Genomic DNA, 17799 nt, shown 5'->3' on the forward strand with positions numbered 1-17799 from the left:
GGGCCCACCATGATGTATGCGCTTCATCCATGCCGTTCATCTATTTTTAGAGATTATTTTAGGGCTTGATACCAAAAAAATAAATGAGAGAGGGATATAAATCTCAGGTGGACCACACCACATGAAAACATTAGTGATTGAATATCCACCATTAAAATCCTCTTGAGGCCCACTGTACTGTTTATTTGACATCCAATATGTTGATTAGGTCATAAAAACCTAGATGAATGGAAAAACAAAGATAAGCTTGATCCAAAACTTTTATGGGCCCCAAAAAGTTTGTAATGGTTGACTTTTATTAAAAACTGTTTCCGGTAATGTGGTCCACTTTAGATTGGGATGCCTCATTTTTTGTCACATACCCTGAAATGATATAGTAAAATAGATGGACAACATGAATGAAACACATACATCATGGTGGGGCCACAGAGCACCGACCACTAGCCATTGGCTGATGGTAGGGGAGAAGCCAATCCGTTTCCTGTTGGCAGGACGCGGACTGCATCCTACCCCCGCCCGTCTCTAGCCCCAAACGGGCAGTTCTGTGGGCAGGCCCACCATGATGTATCCTTTTATCCAAGCCGTTCATCCCTTTTCTCATATTATTTTAAAGCATGAACTAAAAAATGACACAGATCCAATGTTGGACCACACCAAAGATGACTCATGCATTTAATGCAACTATCATTTAACGCTCAGTGCATTTAATGTAACCAAGCTTATTATTTGGTGTGGCCGACTTGAGCGTTGGATTTGTGTCATTTTTTCATTCATGCATTAAAATAATTTTAGAAAAGCGATGGATAGCTTGGATAAACAGATACATCATGGTGGGCTTGCCCGCAGAACTGCCCGTTCGGATCTAGGTACAGGCGGGGGCAGGACGGACGCGGATTTCCTGCGAAAGCCTTTCGCAGGAAGTTCCTGCGCAAGAATGCTGTGTGGGGCCCACCACCATGTTTTTAGAAATGTACTCCATTCATCCATTTGGTGAGCTCATTTTAGGAAAATCAACCAAAAAGGAAGTGGATCCAAAACTAATGTGGACCACACGAGAGGAAAAATTGGGGAAAGAAATACCTACCGTTGAAACCTTCCTTGGCTCCACCTTGATGTTTATATGCCATCCAAACCGTTTATAACATTATTAACACAAGGGTGAAGTGAAAATACAAAAAATTTAACCTGAAACAAAGCTTTTATGGTCATAAGAATGTTTCAACTGTTCTACTGTTTTCTCTCGTGTGGCCCACTTGAGTATTGGATCCACCTCGTTTTTTGTAGCTAAAATTATCTTGCAAAACGGATAAACGGAGTATATTTCCCAAAAACAATGGTGGTGGCCCCACTCAGCATCCTTGCGCAGGAACTTCCTGCGAAAGGCTTTCGCAGGAAATCCGCGTCCGGGCAGGACGCAATCCTCGTCCGACTTGAGCACGTGCCTCTTGTCGACCTTTATTTTTTTTTTCCATAATCCTTCCTGATATAATTCCTCTTGTACGAAAAGTGAAAACGAGGATCACGTCCATCACAGTGTCCTCCTCAATGCTAGGTACGTTCAGGTGGGCCAAAAGTATAGTTCAGGTGGGCCACACCACATGGAACAGCAAGTTTTGATGCCAACCACGGGTTCCATTTTGAGCTACAATGGTGTATCTCTCATCAAATCCACTCATCAGGTGGGGCTTATAAAGAAGAAGGAAATAACATAAATCAGCCTGATCCAAACTTAAGTGGACCACTAAGTGTGAATTTAGAATTTTAGACATGATATTTACATTGTTCACACTGATTTGGCGAGTATGGCATTGGGCTGATACTTTGTACGAATAGTGCAAATAAGGGTTCTAACCTGATGGTCGGAGTGGATTTTGTATTCGTAACATTGTGGGCCCATAAAGTTTGATTGTCTCATGCCTAGTGCAAAACCGGTGTGGTGATAAAGCTGGGCATCGAGTCGAATCAGATCAAGTTAGGGCTGACCCGACTTGATTCGGTTTTAAAATATGCCTGACCCGAACTCGACCCAACTCGGTACGGAGTCCAATATGCCTAACCCGATTCGAGTCTGGTGTGCCCTGGATTGATCCAGACCGAGTCAAAACCAATCAAAAGTATTGAATCGAGTCGAGTTGGCACCGAGACGAATCGAGGGATGAAGGAGGAAGGGAGGGAGTGGAGATGAGAGAGAGGAGGAAGAGGAGGAAGAAGAAGAGGAGGATGGTGACGGTGGCGTTGTGATTGCCTGAATTTGGAAGAGGAGGAAGATGAGGGAGGGAGAGGTGGATGAGGAGGATGAGAGAGGGAGGGAGAGAGAGAGTTGAAGTTCAGATCGGAGTCAAGTGTGGCGACTAAGTTTAGTGATACTTAAAGCTAGAGTTTTATATATATATTCGAATTCGAGTCGAGTCCAACGGATTGAGTTTCGGGTCGAGTTATTGGGTAACTCAGACTTGACTCGGTTTGAGTTTAGATTCGGCGAAGCCTACTCGGTTTAAACCGACTCACCCATTCTGTTCGGATCGAGTGGATCCGAATGAGTAAAGTTAGTCGAGTCCATTTGTCCCGTGCCCAACTCTAGTGGTGATAGATTCCAATCAGTGAGTGAGAAAAATGAATGGTTATAATATATCGCATGCGACTCTAATATACACGTATGTTCAAATGATGACAGGGCTTACTGATTTCTGGGTAATGGAAGACGTGTGATGGAGCTGCATGATAAACGGTTGAGGTCTTGCATCGAGCATGCAGCCTAGCATGTATGCCTCTTCCTCCATACAAGCACGCAAGTAGACTTCACATTCGGTGATGGAACCAGGAAAGGCAGAGTTTAAAGTCGGACGCGGGCTACGGTGGATCCCCCGAGTAAATATAATGAGATTTTGGTTAGCAGTAAATGCATGTAAGTGATGGTAAACAAACAATTATGACTAGTGCTTCATGTTTGGTTTAGCTTGGAATCTCACATCAAAATGGAGCAAAATTCAACTTAATGGATGTCTATGATATATCTGCACCATCCATTCATTTTTTTTTTTTCAAATACTTTTAGGGGCATGAGCCGGAAGATGGGGTAGATCCAAATATCAAGTGGACCACACTACATAAAACAATGAGGATTAAACACCTACCATTGAAAACTTCTTCCAGAGGCTACAAAAATTTTGGATATACCTCGTATATTTAGCTCATGCCCTAAAATGATTTGATAAAATAAATAAATGACGTCAATCAAACACATGCTAACATACATTATTGTACGTAGGGCACATAAAGTGTACATGAGATTCTTTTAAAAGATTTTACCAGTCAATACCTTTACCTGCCACAAAAATATCAAGCCATCATTATTTATTTACCACAGTTTTCATATATTTAAAGTTATCCATATACTCTAAGAAAAAAATACTAACGTTTACACTTTTATTTTCTTTTTTCATGAAATCTCTCTTGTCAAAGTAGGCCATTAGGTCATATTCCATGGTGGATGACTCATTTGTATGAGTTCATGAGTGTCCTAATTTCACTATAGCCCCATCCTACAAAAAAAGGAAAAATAAGATTGCTACAAATATATGCATGTGTGTGTGTTTTTGTATATATATATATGTGTGTGTGTGTTTTGCTGAGACATGACAGGACTTATTTCAAAGCATTTAGAATGATAAAGGCTCCACCCTATCAAATCCATCTCGTTTATCAGGTTCATGGCATTATATTCACAACAAACCTCAACAATTAGAAAGATCCAATAATCAAACGGATCACATCATAGGGAACAATTCCAATTCATCTCTAAATTTTCTATAGTCGCGTTGTGTGGTTCACATGCGTTTTAGAATGTCCTTTTTTTCAATGTTCCTTCCATCTAAATGGATTGCAAGTTAGATGAATGGATTGGATGGCACATCTACACCTCACTGGACCTTACGAGTTGAAAGATTTTAATGGTGGGCTTCTCCATCTCAACCATTTCCTACTTTATAGCCTGCCAAAGCTAGCCTGATTTGTCTAGCCTGGGCCAAAAACGATGGGGACGTGTGGTGCATCCACATAAAGTCATTTTCCCATATTAATGTGATTTGATTTATGCATATGCAAGCGAAGACAATGTTTTCAGTTCTTAAATTGCTTCTCAATATAGGTACATTTTTTTCCAAGTAGCAACTTTTTAAGATGTGAACTAGGAGACCCATGTGGTCCAATTTGAAATATGGTCCAACCAGGTCTATGCTTTTATTTACACAGGTAATAAGATGATAGTTAGACAGGCAAAATAAGACCAGAAACTACTGCACTAGTTCTCTAACATTTCAAAAATTGTGGTAACATATTTTCCTAATAGAATCTGAATCATCTGCTTGCCACTTACGTGGGCTAATCAAGATGCTGGGAAATAAGAAATCTCTATTTGTAGCAAGTTGGGAATCCGGATCCTTGTACCATCAAAATTATTGAAGTTGATATACCATTTACCTAACACTACACCGATCAATAAATGCTAACCATTCAATCAATGGATGTCGTAAAAGTAATCAAGGTACCAAGATTCTACGGTGAAATATGATGCTACCATAACACCTAATTGAATGGATTGCATTATTTTTTTTAGAAAGGATCCACCGTTTTTAAAGGTTTTGATATAATGAACTGGTTGTCTCATCATCGTTAAAAATAAATAAATAAATAAAATCCTAACTTTTGAATGGGTGTAATTATATTCTTATGGACTGATGATTTGTATTAATTGGACTAAAATTGAAAAGTAAAAAAGATTGAAACTCTCACCTTTTATATTTAATATAAGTAGGGAATGGAGTAATGCATGTTGCACATGGCAGGATTAATTATCAATTTGGTCCATGGATCCAACCATCTATTGAAGGCTAATGATCCTTACGCTTGCTCCGGTGGCGGACTCTCAGGAGTTTCAACAGCCAGTCAAGGGTTCGAGTATCCAAAGGTCAACACGAGTGTGTGCACGTGTGTAAAAAAAAAAGCCTAACAAATAATTCTATCAATTAATTTTTTGTCATTAATTAAGTGTGCCTTTTATCATTCAATCGGTTAGACAGATAGGAATTTATGATAGGTGTGACTTTTATACAAATGTACATGTAGATGCCCCACCCACCACGAATAGAATGATCGATCATGTCCAATCAGAAGGATCATTTCTCACACAAAAATCCGATCGAAATCACACATCCTATTGAAATCCATATAAGTTTGTATAAGTCCATCCCAAACACCTCCAATTCAATCCCAACCAACCTAAAGCCTGATCCAAGCCATCTAGATTCAGAAATAAGGTCATATTGGCTATATGGTGGTAGCCGAAATTCAATTTACACCGTCACATTTTCTCATATAGAAAATAGATGGGTGTCTCCGTCTCCGCAATCAATGGCTAATTAGTGAGTTAGATGATAGGATTTGGTCAAAGATTACAAGGGAAAATTGATTTTTTAGTTTTATGATGACTCATTTATAACATCATTTCTTTGGGTTTTTTTTTTTTCCTATTATTTTCCCCTCATTATTATAAGCTATTTTCAACCTTATTACCAAAAATCCCTAAAATAAAATCATTTTACTATTTTTCCTTAACCTTCACTAATATTACCAAGCCAATCGTCTTCAATCATTTGATGAAAGATGTCACAAGTCCAAGAGTTTTTAAGTGCCAATAATAACAGGCCATATATCATTTTACCCTTCATCCACCTTAAAATAATTAAAATGTCATTGCTTCTAATTATAAATATTCAACACCCCTCTCATTTTCAACACAGCACAACAAAAAATTTAAGCTTCGAAGATTATGTGAATATGTCCTAGAGAAAAAGGTGAAGTATTCTCATCTCTCTGGGACAACCCTTTCACAGTTTTTAGGTCAGAAGCTTTGAAGATTAATTGAGGATGTCATATAGAAAATGTTGAAGTGCTTTCACCTCTCTTAGATTACTCTCCCTTAGGGCCTGTTTGATTTCGAGGGAATAGGGAAGTATCCTTGAAAAAGGTCTTGAAGATTAGGTGAATATGTCCTAGAGAAAAGATGAAGTACTCTCATCTCTCTAGGACAACCCTTTCACAGGTTTTAGGTCAAAAGATTTGAAGATTAATAGAGGATGTCATATGGAAAATGTTAAAGTGCTTTCACCTCTCTAAGATTACTTAGGTCATGTAATTAGATCATAGAAGTTGTGCATTAAAGAGCTTCATTAATCTTCTCTAATTAAGGAGCATTGGTGTTCTTCATTTCTTACATCCCAAATAGAGCCAACCATCTTATGACCGAAGATTTCATAGAATGATGTAGAGTGGGCCACAAACCTATTCTTGGTATAGATGGACTGAAAGAAGCCCTAATGGAAGTGGACATGGTTTGTCAAATCCAGACCTAGTCCTACATGGGTCACAACATGACTACGCCAAGTGCATCTTGGAATGAAAAAATTCATTCTGGATCGAGAGATTATTATTCAAAGTGTGAACTATAAATCAACTTCTAATCGGGTCAGACTCAGTCTAGATTAGTCCAAGCTACACTCGGATCAGGTCAGGCACACTGGACTCAGTATTGAGTCGGGTCAAATTCAGATCAGGCATATTTCAAAACCAGATCGAGTCAAGTCAACCCTAACTCGGTCCAACTCGACTCAATGCCCAGCTCTACCGACAACTTCATAAAACATTTTCGTCTCTTCCTACTACATCAATCTTCTTTCCGTGCATTCCGCTAGTCTATTCCATATTTCAACTAAATGAATTGACTAAAACAACACTTGCACAATTGCACTAACGAATGACGGTTGTATTGTATTCAATTTCTCCATTCCATGCATATCCACAACCAATTTATTTCAAAGGAAGTGATTAAGTGTGCAACTCCTTAAGTAAGGGTATGGAATATTTGTCACAGATTCATGTGTACAACAAATGTATCAGAGATCCAAGCCATTTATGAAGTAGGGTGCATTGAGAGCTACCATACACCAAATATCAGGGTCGCACACTACAAGAAAGCCACTTACATGTGTTTAACTTTTGCCATTGGACTTCTCTCTAAATGCCATTTTCTGACACCAGCCTTATTAGTCAACATACACTCGGATGCACTCAAATTTCTTACATGTGTTCATCCCCAGGGTGAGGAGACAAGAAAAAGGTTCAAAATGGATGAAAATCTAAAAAAATGCTATGGAAAAAAGGAAGCGGATTGCCGGGTGATCATGGTGGTGTGTTGATGTCACCAAGTTCTATGACCCTATTACAATGTATGTGTTATATTCAAACAATTCATCCATTTTACAATATCAGTATGGAAAAAAAAAGAAAAGGAGGCAAATCTAAAGTTTAAATGGGCCACATCACAGAAAGAGTGGGACAATGATGCCTATCATTGAAACCTTCTCGGGGCCTTAAGTGTGGGGTGTGAGTGTGAAAAAAAAAAAAAAACCTTTTTAAGCCTACCATGATGTTTATTTGCCATCCAATTTCTTAGTATATGGTCACACAGACATGTACAAAGAGAAAACATAAATATCAGCTTGTTGTGTGGTCCCTAAGAAGTTGTCAACGATAAAGGTTCAATCTCTATTATTTTTTGTGGTGTGGTCCATTTCTGCTTTGGATCTACTCATTTTTGAGTTCGTGCTGTAAAACGACCTCGGAGAATAGATGGACGGTGTCGACATAACGCATCGTCATGGTTGGCCCACAGAACTTTTTGACACCGACACACCACTGGCTCGGTGTGACCCACCACGCAATCCGCTTAGTTGAAAAAAAAAGCCTCCTGCCACGTAGGATGGAATTTGTGGGGAACGGATTGGCTACTCCCCGCAGCTAGCCAGGTGGCTGATGGTCAGTGCTCGGTGGGCCCACCATGCTGTATGTGTTTCATCCACTCCGTTCATCCATTTTTACATAGATCTCAGGTGGACCACACCACAGGAAAACAATAGTGATTGAATGTCCACCATTAAAATCCTCCTAAGGCCCACTATACTGTTTATTTGACATTCAATCTGTTGATTAGGTCATACAGACCTAGATGAATGGAAAAAACAAAGATCAGCTTGATCCAAAACTTTTATGGCTCCCGAAAAGTTTGTAATGATCGACGTTCATTCAACACTGTTTTGGGTAATGTGGTTCACTTGAGATTGGGATATAATTCATTTTTGGTCTCATACCCTAAAATAATCTAGAAAAATAGATGGAGCCCACAGAGCACAAACCACTAACGATTGGCCGGTGGCAGGGGGAGTAGCCAATCCGTTCCACATGGACCCACACCCAATTAGTAAGATTTTAATGGTGGGCCTTTCCATCGCAACCGTTCCCTGCGGATTAGATCACCTAGCACACAGTGCTGGCCTGATAGACGAGGAGGATCTCCACATAAAGCTGCTTCCTCAGTGGTGCAGGTGAAGGACCCTTTATCCATGTGCCATTGACGTCAGCATTTTTGTCATAACCGTTGCCGGTGTCCCATCTAATCAGATACGCCACGTGGCGCTTGGATAATTCAGGTTAGTGGACTGGAATTTGGAAGAACTCGTTCAATTAAATAATGTTTAAGGCCTGCAATTAAATAATGTGTACTGCGGCCCCCACCTCACCCAAGACGGTACGGCCGTCCCCATGGGGCCACCTTGATGTGTGTGTCTATATACATATACAGTGAGAGAAAAATGCTCACACACAACTAGTTGGACTATTCAATTTGGTCCAACTAGCTGTGCATTGAATAAAAATTATCTCTTTTGGTTCACATATGATACTTCCCTCTAAGACCGTGTAGGACATTCAAGTTTTATAAAGGTATAATAGGAACACATGTCATATATACAGTTCGGTTATGAATAAGACATGCTAATTCAATTTTATTTACAAAATATTAGTAAATCGTACTAATTACTTCAACCACACATGCAAGTTAAATGTGAATTGTTAGAATGAATTTCTAACTAGACAATTTTTCCATAGAAGAATTTCTTTTTCCTCTACTCACTTTTTCTAGCCGTTTAGTCCACATGAGTTTTGTATCTAACTCATTTTTAGGCCCATGTTCTAAGATGATTTGGAAAAAGATATGAATAGGTAGATTTATCACAGACATAACGGTATACCCCACCTAGCTTCTCATCTAAGGAAGTTTCTGGTGATGGATTCGGCCACGTCCATTGGAAACAGATGCCTCCATCGCTGCCTAGGAAAGAAGATTAGGGAATTAGATGCTAATCCCGCTGGCTAGGAACAGGCATGGCTTTGAGGGGCCACTGTGATCTAGGAGTTTCATCCACACCGTCCATCTATTTTTTATATTATTTAAGGATGAATTTCCTAAAAAAAAAATAGCAAATATAAGGCTCAAGTGGATCACACTAATGGAAGAAGCGGTGATAATGGCATACCAATTGAAAAAGTTGGGAGAGATGTCCAATCCTGATTTCTATAAAGCCCACTCTAATGATAATGTAAAATCTACTCTAACCATTAGCTGCCCCACTAAATGCTAGGCCTTGTTCCCAAAATTCAGGCCCACATGTAATTCAAGTGGGCCACACCAAGAGAAAGAGTTTAGAGGGTAAGCTTTTTATCCATACTTTTTTCAATTGTGTGGTCCACGTGAACAAGGGATGGGGCTGGTCTTTTTGCATTGGGTCTAACATGCAGTGACTCACCTAATAATTGGGTGGATTTCACATTAATGCCTCAATGGAGCCCACCTAAACAAATAACTTCTTTTCATCCATTATATGAAAAAATTATTAACATTAACGGCTTATTAAATGACACAGCTAGTTGGAACAATTTCAATGTCCAACTAGTTGTGTGTGAGCATTTCTCTCTCTCTCTACACACACACACATACACACACACACAAAAGGTTCTATGAGGTCGAGCTCATGGGAACTTCCCATGAGGTCAAGTTGTGTGGGCCTCACTGTAATGTATGTCGAACATCAACACCGTGCATTTGATGGGTCTCCTTTAAATTAAAAAAATCAGCTGTATGCGGAACTCAGGTGGGCCATATCATCTAAAATCATGTGAAGACATGCCTAAAACATATAAAAGAACTTAGTGGGGCCTACCTGATCTCCTTCATCCATCGTAGTGGTGTGCTATTTATTATATACACATTATTCATCCATTTAGCGAGATCATTTTAGAGCATGAGCCCAAAAATGAATCATATACAAAGCTGAAGTGGACCACACCACAAATAGCAGTGAGACAATGATTATCTCCGCGGAAATATTCATAGGGCCTAACATAACGTTTATTTTCCATCCAATCAGCTCATAAGGTATACAAATCTGAATGAAGAGGAAAAATAAATATCATATTAATCCAAAACTTTTACGACCCCAAGAGGGTTTCAATGGTAGACATTCAATCTTCAGTTGCTTTTTGTAATGCGGTGCACTTGTAAATAGATCCAAATCTCAAGTGAACCATCCTGTAGTGAATATTGGTGACTAAAGACTCCATCATTAAAAATTTCCTAGTGCCAATTGTAATGTTTCTATAAATTTTACTTACTATACAATCTTTTAATAAAGTTAAAATATCATAAGTGAAAGAGAAATAAATAAATATTAATTTGATTCAAAATTTTTGTCATACACAAGTTTTTAACAGTAAAAAACCATTATTTTTTATAGTGTGATCCACAGGATATTTAAATTTGCGGGCATTAAAACACCATTAATTTAATGGTTTTTAATGACTCCATCATTAAAAACCATTAAAATACTTTTGGTGATATATATATATATATATATATATAGACACACACACAGAGACAAAGGTGGGCCGCATCTAATTCACTCTCAAGAGCACATTTAAAATCATTCATGTTACATGAGCAAATTGGGGTCATTCTTTAAAAGCCCCTAATACGAATGGCTTATAATTTACTAATTATCTCACTAATATAAAGAAAATATGTTATTATTATAATTTAATTTATCGCTACCAAAATCAAGGAAGCGGATTGCGTAGTAACTCGCTACCCTAAGCATTTTTTATTTATTTATTTCTTTTTTTAGTTAGCTTGTTAGTACACACCCATGTAGTACACACACTCCATGTTAGCCATCCGTGCTAGGGATCGATGCTAAGACCTCAACTGTTGAAACGAGGTATCTCCACTCAGTCTGCCAGTTGCATATTGAGTAAATTCTGTGAGGTCCACCTTGATTTATTTATTTTATCCACACCGGCCATCCATTTTCCCAGATAATTTTAGCACTTAATCCGAAAAATGAATCATTTAAAATGTTCAAATGGGCCACACCACAGGAAACAGTTGATTTGAATGTCTACCATTAAAAATTTCTTAGGGGCAATAGAAGTTTTGGATCAAGCTTATATTTGTGTTTACCGTTCATCCATGTCTTAATGATCTCATGAGCAGGTTGGATGACAAATAAACATCACTATTCGGCCTAGCAAGGTTTCAACTGTGGAAGTCATTATACCCACTGTTTCCTGTGGTATGATCCACTTGATCCTTGGATATGCTTCAATTTTGAGATCAATCCCTTAAATTAGATGGAAAAATGGATGGACGGCGTGGATAGTACATGTACATTCAAGGTGTGCCCAACTGAGTTTATTCAGTACAAAATAAAACACGAGTCAAATGTAAATATATTTTAAGAAACACGATCCAAACATCACCATCAATAACGTATAAACCGAACATCGGCCGAATGCGAGGCTTTCTCATCACACGCCATTCTTCATTTGTAGGCCCACGGATGCGAGTCATGATGAGTGTAAGTGCACTCTCAACCGCGTAAGCCACCAAATGAACAGCTCAGGTCTTGTGGCTGCCTTTATCAATATAATTAAAAAAAAGATACACGTCAGCATCCTGAGTGTGCATGTCCATTCAAAGGGACCAATTGACTGATCTTTAAGAAACTCAAGTTTCTTGTGCAGGGAAACTTTAATACTCCGGTAGAGTGTGGTAGTTGATGCTCAGGCACTATAATATTAGTAGTGTTATGGGTAAAATTGGATCAGTAAAGGAAGAGAGGTCAGTTTAGACTTGTATGCTTGTGGTGCGATCAACCAATACCAGTTACAACTAGGGGCCCCTCAATAGCTAGAGAGTGGCAATCTATTGCCAGGGTAACAACTTAATCCTCGAGATCGGCTATCATGAAATGAAGTATCTGCGGTTCCATCAAATGTTGAGCCTTACTATGGTCTCATCCATTTCCAAACTGTTGCTCCGAACATCTCTTGTCTTGGTGAGGGCTCCCGAAGTACGACCCTGCACGAGATAAGAGCCCAAGCTGCTACACTCAGGAAAAACCATTTCCCGTGCGGTAAGATGAAGACGATGGTCATCCCTGATCCTATCTATATTCCACTAAGGAAAAGAGCTCTGTCTCAATGCTCGGACATGAACTTCAAGGGTAGGCCAGTCATCTGCTCGATATTAAGGGAAAACCCAATCATGGTTCACTAGAGAATCCACGTTAGCAAAATACCCTTCGGAACGGTCGTGTAAGTCACTTCGGCCTCCTACCACGTGCTTCTATTGGTTCCGACTTGGTTTCAACTGTACTTACCCGAGGTCTCAGTCGAGGATCTCGGGAGATGACTGCAATACGCATCTGCTCGAGATCTTAGCCGAAGATCTCGGGAGATATTCTCGAGATGCTCGAGGTATGAATCCCTCTACAATACGTCCTTGTTAAATAGGGAGATCGCGATCTATGCCACTGACCCCTCTCAACTATAAATAAGAGCACCTCCAATGGTGAAAGGTACGCTTAATAGCACAAACTACTCTGAAATAACATAGGTTCTACTAGACCTATCTTGTCTGTCTGACTTTGGTATTAAAGGGTCTCCTACAACAGCCAGGGCTTCCATCTGTATTTTTGCATCAACGGGTAGCGTACAATTAAATCAAATCTAACTGTCCAAATTATGTACCATATCTAGGTGGATCATAAACAAATATATATATATATATATATATATATATATATATAATTTTATTACATAAATCTTTGATTGATCTGGCATTTAGTAGACGGCTGAAATGGACATTTCCAGTGTGTGGACGGACATCGGTCAACAAGTGTCCGCTCATTAGATATTAAAATTGTTCAAACACATAGTTTCGATTAAGAACCTATCTAGCGTGGATCCCGGAATTTGGATGGTTTAAATTGAAGTGATGTATGCCACGTGTACAATTTTTAGGTGCTGCTTATCTACCATCAGGGTCTGCCAGAGTATCCAATAGCTACTCCTTCCATGCATGAGATAGAACACGTCAGCATGGGAAGGCACGGTATTTCCATGTCGATTATGATATGCGAGGACTTCCACAAGGTAGGCAAAGGCACGTCAGTATCCTATGTTCGTAGGATGCCATAAGGAGATAGAAACTCTTTGATACTCTGGCTGAGAGTGAAGAATGATACGCAGGCGCTTGAAAATTACTTGGAAATGGTGTATGATGAATTCAAGTAATTGATTAAACTGTCCAAATATGGGTCTCAATTTGATGTTCTAATTAGTAAGTATTTTGAGGATTTTGGAAGATCTGATTATTGGTGGACAACTATTGGAAGGCTAAAAATGAAGGAGCCGGATCCTGTCGGTAAGGTAATACTGAACTCATTCGAGCTTTGATGTGACACAGTTCCATTGATTACAAGAAAATTGTTAGAAACGGCCACCAAGTTCTTAAAAGGTTGTTGGCCCACTTTATCATGTGGGTCCACTTTGACAAACATCAGGCAAGCGGAAGAAAGTGGAGGAATTGGATTGCCATTTGAGTTATTCAGTACCCTCTTATCATACCTAAAATTTGTTGGGCCCATTGTAAATGCATGTGGTTTATCCACTCTCTCCCTCCATTTTTTCAAATTATTTTAAGGGTTGAGCTTAAAATTGAAGCATACACAAAGGTTAGGTGGACCATCCACAAGAAACATAGGAAATACTTATTTCCAACCGTTGAGACATTCTTAAGACCTACAGTGATGTTTATTTGTCATCTAACATGTTCATAAGATCATACAGACATGGATGAAGGGAAAACACAAATATTAGATTGATCTAAAAATTCTATGCCCCTAATAACTTTTCAATGGTAGATGTTCAATTCACACTGATTCCTATGGTGTCTTCGGGTTGAGCTTTGGATACCCTTCATTTTTGGACTAAAATTATCTAGTAAAATAGATGGATAGAGCACATAAATTACATGAATGATGGTAGGCCCCACTGTGTATGCTGAGCATATTGAGTTACTCCGTGCACAATCCGCTTCCTGAAGTAGAATATATCTACCATGTGTAGAATTTTTGATTGCATGTGTATGACTGTTATATTGTTGCCTAGTATCAAATGAGGTTATTCTAACTTTTACTTGGAAGTATTTGAGAAAACCTTTATTCTTTGTTTCAGTGCGATGGATGATACATGAGCATGTCAAATTTAACCCCCAGAATTATGGTTCTAAGTTTAGGGGTCATTTAGCACCATAAATTTAAGGAGCTGGAGGGGATTTCAAATCTCTAAGTATGTGTGGCACGATAAAGTAAGCGGAGGATTTTTAAATCCCCTCAAAGATAGGGTTTGAAAATCAAGTGAAAGGTTGTATTGCATTTAAAATCATTTTTAAGAGTTGCATGTATAACATATGAGTCACTAGGTTATTAATCTATTGGGCATATGGCCCATTGATGACATGCCAAATCAATTAGATTATCAATTGCATCACTATAATTGCGTTAATAGGATGATCCGCGTTGTTCAAACATAATCCATGTAAATCAATGGTTAAAAATCTTTGGTTAGTCACTCTAGATGTGATCTTGTGCTTGTGGCCCATCTAAGACTTAAAATTTCATCATTTTCAGGCAAAGTATATGTTTCAATGGGCTTGTTACAATCATTGTATCAAACATTACATATATACACTAATTAGAGAAATTAAAGTTGATTTAGTAATTAAATTCAAACCCATGTAAATATTAAATGCATAGCTACTTTTGAATTAGAGGGGATTTGAAATTCCGATTGCCAAACATAATGAGAGGATTCCAAATCCAGGAGGTTTCATATCTAGGGGTTCCGAATCTAAAGGGTTCCAAGTCCACACTGAAGCCCATAAATATATAGTAAACTAAAAGTTTTTTTTATTTTTTATATGTGTATTTACACTTAACTGATTACTAACAAGTTCAAACGATATTCAGAAAATACAATGTGGTAGCGATGCCACACATGATATAGATAAACTTTGACGAAAGAATTAGAGATGCATATAAGATAGCATTAAATGATAGAGTTCTATTAAAAATAATCACATGCAAAGTAAATTCTATTAAAATAAATCTTCAACAAGCATTAAATTTTTTATTGCTTTATTGAGAAACATAATTCAAGCCATCTTTGTCGGAGGAAAAAAACAAAGTTAGCCTTAAGGTAAAAAGGTCTCATTCAAAAAGACGAACTATCTAAAATTGTTTGATTGCAATAATAATAGTGGTTGAACGGTCAAATCAATCTTCACATGTCTAGTCTTAATCCAACTAATTTAATACCTAAGTTCATAAATGTTCGATTTAATTCAAGTTGAACACAACTCTAATATATCTCATATGCGATCTAATTATATACGTTTTATTAAAATTGGACCATTCGCTACATGTGTGGCCACATGTTCGGATTGAACAACAATTTGAATATTTTATTTTTAGATTGGTGGACATTTATCAAATGGTTAAAAATAAAAAATCCTATAATCATACTTCAACAAGACAAGTGTCCATGAATCAGAGTCTAGGATGGTTCTAATATTTTGATTTCGGTACATTGACTTTATCAAAGTGGGGTTCACAATCTAATCGGTTTAATTTAAATTAATACACGCCTTGTATACAATTTTTAAGTGCATGAGTATCTAGTGTCATATATGCTTCTTGAATATATAACTAAACCTAGGGTATTTTTTAATGGTTGGATGTTAACATGCAGTAAAATGACTTTCCTTTGCCCTAGTCTTTTATTAATTCCTCAGAAAGTCTTGCTTGACCTGGGTAAGAGCTGAATGACTTTACGTGCATAAGATCTAACCCGTCCATCAGGTACAACAACGCCGGTTGATATTCAATTCCAAAAATCAGGTTGATTCAACACTCAGGTTGGCCATCCTATATGAAATTAAACCTAAAACCTCTAGATTCACGTTTTACAGCCTACCTGATTTTTGGAAAATAATCTCCTGCCAGCAAGGAAAGTTAGATGAATGAATTGGATGAAATATACAAAAGTAACGGTGAGTGTTCCATCCCAATGATTTCCTTTAGTGTGGGCTCTGTAAGTTTTTGATGGCCATGATTTTCAGGTTATGAGATGAACGAGGGCCAGCATAACTAATGAATGGATGGGATCTTATGAAAGTTTAACCGACGTGGCCATGGAAGGCAAGTCACGCTGGCAAAGGATATTTTTTTAACTCTACAGATGTAGTTGTACAGGAATACATACCCTGGTAGCAGTAGCTGACACAACTGTGGATGAAGCATACCTCCAAAAATTTCCCCGGGATGATAAAATTCACCATCTGAGTTTTCCTTGGAATTTGAACCTGCCATTATTTTATTTTTAACCATCCATTTCATAGCCATTAATTGTGGGATTGCTTGATCAGTATAAGACCCACGTGATTTGGGTGGATCTCTAACAGTGGGGCCTACTATGATTTATGTGCCTTATATCTATGCCGTCCATCCATTTTAAAAACCTTAAAAAAAACAAAAAAAAAAACAAAATAGTTCAATAAGTAAAGTAACTTCAAGTTTCAGGTGGCCCATAATATAGAAACAATAGTAACCAACCATTAAAAACTTCTCATGGGCTACAAAAGTTTGAAGCTGATATTTGTGTGGCCTCTTCATCCAGGTCTATGTGACCTTATCAAGAGGTTGGATGGTGAATAAATATTCCGGTGGCCCCCGTGAAGTTTTTAACTATTTCCCGTAGTATGGTCCACCTGAGATTTGGATCTACTTCATTTTTTGGGATCATGCCTTAAAATGAGCTTTAAAAATAAATGGACAATGTGACTATAAGGCATATATATCACAATGGGCCCCACATTAGGGATCCACCCATTGGTGGTTCCAAGGACCCACTAAAGCCATGCCTTGATTTATAGGGCTGAAAGTTGGGTGGGTTCAACTGGATTGACCCGTGACCAACCCAACATTGGGTTGGGCTCAAGCAGGATGTATGAGGTTGGTCTTAGGCTTGGGCTATACAAACACGTACCCAATAAAACTTGGGTTGGGTTCGGGTTGAGGTCTCGGGTTGCTCGATCCAACCAATGCTGTCGGGTCTCATTGGTCCACGTCATTTCCATGACTCAAGCTAACAAGATATGCTGGATTTCTCTCTCCTAAATAGATTGCATGCTACACAACACAACTTTTGAAGGAGTAGTTGTCCTATATTTTAGCTTGTTTGTTTTGAAAAAATGAAGTTATTTACTATGAATAACTACGCATATAATTAATAAAATCATAGATACAAAAAATAAGATGTGTATTGAAATATAATAACTAAAATATTATCGTGTATCCAACCGACCAACCCGACCGAGCCCGCTTGGGTTGGGTTGGGTTGAGAATTCCCAACCCGAGGCAGGGTTGGGTAGGGCTAGGGTTGAGCACCAACCCACCGACTTTCAGCTATACTGATTTATATTGTCACAATGGTAGATAGGGCATATTA

This window comes from Magnolia sinica, chromosome 17 (genome assembly GCF_029962835.1).
Source record: "Magnolia sinica isolate HGM2019 chromosome 17, MsV1, whole genome shotgun sequence".
NCBI lineage: Eukaryota > Viridiplantae > Streptophyta > Magnoliopsida > Magnoliales > Magnoliaceae > Magnolia > Magnolia sinica.